This window comes from Mus pahari, chromosome X, assembly GCF_900095145.1.
Source record: "Mus pahari chromosome X, PAHARI_EIJ_v1.1, whole genome shotgun sequence".
Taxonomy (NCBI): Eukaryota; Metazoa; Chordata; class Mammalia; order Rodentia; family Muridae; genus Mus; species Mus pahari.
The window spans coordinates 94,891,995-94,896,465 of record NC_034613.1 but is presented as its reverse complement, the minus strand read 5'-3'; the positions used below and the strand labels follow the sequence as shown (position 1 = coordinate 94,896,465).

General features: G+C 44.8%; 1 pseudogene; it reads right to left on the bottom strand.

Annotated features, from left to right (window-relative positions):
* Positions 1-1,846: 1,846 nt before the first annotated feature.
* Positions 1,847-1,970, bottom strand: LOC115063225 (annotated as a pseudogene).
* Between the last annotated feature and the right edge of the window lie 2,501 nt (positions 1,971-4,471).

The window sequence follows — 4,471 nt, the reverse complement described above, 5'->3', positions numbered from 1 at the left end:
TTAATGGCATTCATCTTTTTCATATTGCTTATATATTAAAATGCAGAGTTTAAAATTTTATTCAAATGTCAATGTAACCAGCAAATGTTTTATAATGCTTTCTTGTTAACATCACATTGTTTTGGCATCTTTAATTAAATAAAATATTACTAAAATTTAAGTCCATGAGATTCATTTAATTTTTTTGTTTAGGTTTTCTTCTTTCCAATGTAATTCCATACATTTTCTGGGCATAACATATATTATTCTCAGTTCCTTGCTTTTATCTGATTTGAAAAGAATCTATCCTCAGGGATGAATAAAACATCTTTCAACACTTTTTACTGGTTCTTTGTGAATTTCACATCATGCAACGCAATCGCACCTGTCCCCCCTTCCCCTCGGACCTGCCTTCCACACCTGTAGCCTCTCTCCAACAGATTCAAAAAATCTCCCTTTGGAAGCTAGAGTGTGTTAGTGTGTCCCACAGTATACCGTTTTGTCCATGCATCTTCNCTTGCAAATATTAATTGCAATGACTTGTTGGTCTCATATGAGTCCTCTGATTTCTGCTACTCTGTTGGTAATGGGACCTCACTGGGACTCTTGGATATCCTGTTGTTGCCTTGTGTCATGGAGATCCTATAGTTTTGGATCTGTAGGACTAGCTACTTCCTGCACTTCAGCAGTTCAGTGATGTAGTAGTTGTTGAGGTGGGCCATCTCAAAGCCCTGGATCTGGGCTTGAGAGGTATCTGAGCTGGCTGTGGCAGCCNGCTGGAGTGTTGCAGCCAGTGAGGGCCAAGGCTGGTTCTACCACTCTCATGACCACGCGGCCATAGATGCCAAGGAACTAGGGAGAGGAGGAGGACTGACTCTTCCACACTCATACCCTGGGGGCCAGCTCACCCACAGTCCTCGCATCAAGGGCCAGCTCTACTGTGCTGCACAGGTGAGTTGCAGGGCCGGCTCTCCTGAATGATGCAGCTGCTGAGGGACAGGGCAAGATCTCCTNCTCTTATGACCATAGGGCAGTCTTCTGCCTGCTTCAGGGGACAAGGGTTGAGGGGGAAGGAGTATATTTCTCCTTCATCCATACCACTGAATGGGAGACAAGTGGTAGGGCCAGCTTTCCCTTGTGTCTATCCTTGGAGCCTGTCTCACCTACAACTTTAGCAATTTGCAGAGCCACTTGAGTACTGTAGCTGGCTAGGGGTTAGCTCTTCTACTCTTCTACTCCCAGGGTCAGCTCTTCTAGAATGTCCAGGTGAGGGCTTGGGCCTATTCTGCAAAGCCCTCAAATATTAATATGTCCCCTGGTGACAGCACAGATCAGGGACATCCATCTGGCCTTTGGTGGTAACAGACCCCTACTGCTTCAGAGCTATAGACTCAGGTGTGGTCCTCCATGGAAGCACTGGCCCAGAACCCCACCATGGTCCCAGGGGGCATTACCAGTGACTCATCTAACCATTCCTCACCATTTTCATGTCTCCAGTTCTGCCTCTCTTCATTGTGCCCACATCCTTCTGTTTCTCTTCCATTTCTCCATCACTTACTTGCTCCTCTGAGAGGGACCCGAGGTCCTAGTGTCTGGTGGTGTCTCGGGAGTGGTCAGGAGTGCTATATCTTGCTCCTGAATTATGGCACCAGACAGGTATCATTTTGGAGCTGGTCTAGCCATCCCCAGGTCTGTGTGGTGCAGAACTGGTGGTCATCCCAAGCTTGCTCCTCTACTGGCCCAACAGGCAAGGGTCATCTGTCTCAGACTCACTCCTACTCAGGAGCCTCAGATTCAGGTGAGGCTCTTCTAGTCTCCCCTTTGCTCCCAATACTGGGAAACCGACAGGGCCTGCATGGTGGGAGGGAATGTAAGGCTACTAATCATTCAGATATCTATAAGTCAGAAAACTGAACATAGAATCACCTCTCCTCTGCCGCCTGTGGCATATGTGACAGAGCAGCCACTCATGCAATGCTTCTAGGGGTAAGTAAAAACTAATTCTTAAGAATATCCCACCTCAAGAATTAACTGCTGAGGGAGCCACCTTTGCTCCGGGTCACCCAGGCTCCAGTCTGCACTGGTGAGAGTGCAGACTGCAGAAGCAACACAGTTTCTGGGACAGACCCCATTTTCTGGGCAACTTACCTGGCAGAGGAGAGGTGTCCCCAGGGGAGGGATCTCACTGCCTGAGCTGGTGAGGGAGCCACTTTGCTCTGGGTCGCCCAGGCTCCTGTCTGCATAGTTGAAAGTGCGGACAGCAGAACCAACACAGCTTCTGGGACAGACCCCATTTCGTGTTCCAGACATGCAGGCTCCTTCCCTGCCAGAGGATAGGTGCCCATCGGGAGGGCTCTCACTGCCTGAGCTGGTGAGGGAGCCATCTTTGCTCTGGGTCACTCAGGGACCAGTCTGCGCTTGTGAGAGTGCGGACTGCAGAAGCCACACAACTTCTGGGATGGGCAGATGCTTCACAGCTTCTGGAACAGTCCCTTTTCCAGCTCCAGACACCCGGGCACCTTCCCTGGAAAAGGAGAGGTGGCCACCCGGGAGGGCTCTGTCCACCAGAGCAGGTGAGAGAGCCATATTGTGTCAAGGGTCCCTCGGAGACTAGTCTATGCAGATGGGTGTGCAAACTGAAGAGGCAGCTCATCTTCTAGGACAGGCCTACATCTTCAGCCAGGAGGCAGGTCTGAATGCCAGAACTCAGTGCACCTTACCTGGAAAAGGAGAGCATGCCTGTAGAGAGTAGTCTGACCACTGAGACTCAGGAGAGAGCTAGACTCCCAGGACTGCTGAAAGAGGCTAACAGAATCACAGGAGGAACAAGCTCCAACCAGAGACAAATATAACAACAACTATAAAAACTAACGCCAGAGATTACCAAAAGGTGAAAGGCAAATGTAAGAATCATACTAACAGAAACCAAGACGACTCACCATCATCAGAACCTAGCACTCCAACTTCATCCAGTCCTGGATAGCCCAGCATACCCGAAAAGCAAGACTCAGATTTAAAGACATGTCTCATGATGGTAGAAGAAGATTTTAAGAAGGGCAATAATAACTCACTTACAGAAATACAGGAGAACACTGCTAAACTGGTAGAAGCCATTAAAAAAATCACAGAGGAATACTGCTAAACAGGTAGAAAGGCTTAAAGAATTACAGGAAAACACTGCTAATCAAGTAGAAATCCTTAAAGAGGAAACACAAAAATCCCTTAAACACAAAAATCCCTTACAGGAAAACACAGCCAAACAGGTGATGGAATTGAATAAAACCATTCAAGACCTAATGAGAGAAGTGGAAACAATAAGAAAAAAAAAAAGAAAGAAAGAAACAACTCTAGAGATAGAAACCCTAGGAAAGAAATCATGAAACATAGATGCCAGCATCAGCAACAAAATACAAGAGAAGGTAGAGAGAATCTCAGGTGCAGAAGATTCCATAGAGAACATGGGCACAACAATAAAAAAATGTAAAATGAAAAAATATTCTAACTCAAAACATCCAGGAAATTCAGGACACAATGAGAAGACCAAACGTACAGATAAAAGCAGATGAGAATGAAGATTTTCAACTTAAAGGGCCAGCAAATATCTTCAACAAAATTATAGAAGAAAACTTCCCAAACCTAAAGAAAGAGATGCCCATGAAAATACAAGAAGCCTACGGAACTCCAAATAGACTGGACCAGGAAAGAAATTCCTCCCGACACATAATCAGAACAACAAACACACTAAATAAAGATAGAATATTAAAAGCAGTAAGGGAAAAGGGTCAAGTAACATATAAAGCAGGCCTATTAGAATTACACCAGACTCCTCACCAGAGACTATGAAAGCCAGAAGATCCTGGACAGCTGTTATGCAGACCTTTAGAGAACACAAATGCCAGACCAGGCTACTATACCCAGCAAAACTCTCAATTACCATAGATAGAGAAATCAAAGTATTCCATGACTAAACCAAATTCACAGAATATTTTTCCACGAATCCAGCCCTACATAGGATAATAAAGGGAAAACACCAAAACAAGGAAATTACGCCCTAGGAAAGGCAAGAAAGTTCCTCAGAATATTAGACATAGTACTACTGGAAGATCCAAAAATACCTCTCCTGGGCATATACCCAGAAGATCTTCCAACTGGTAATAAGGACACATTCTCCACTATGTTCTTAGCAGCTTGATTTATAATAGCCAGAATCTGGAAAGAACCCAGATGTCCAAAATAGAGGAATGGATACAGAAATTGTGGTACATTTACACAATGGAATACTACCCAGCTATTAAAAACAATGAATTCATGAAATTCTTGGGCAAATAGATATATCTAGACAATATCATCCTTAGTGATGTAACCCAATCACAAAAGAAGTCACTAGATATGCACTCACTGATAAGCGGATATTAGTCCAGAAACTTAGAATACCCAAGATACAATTTGCAAAACACAAAAAAAACCTAGAAGAAGGAAGACCAACATGGGA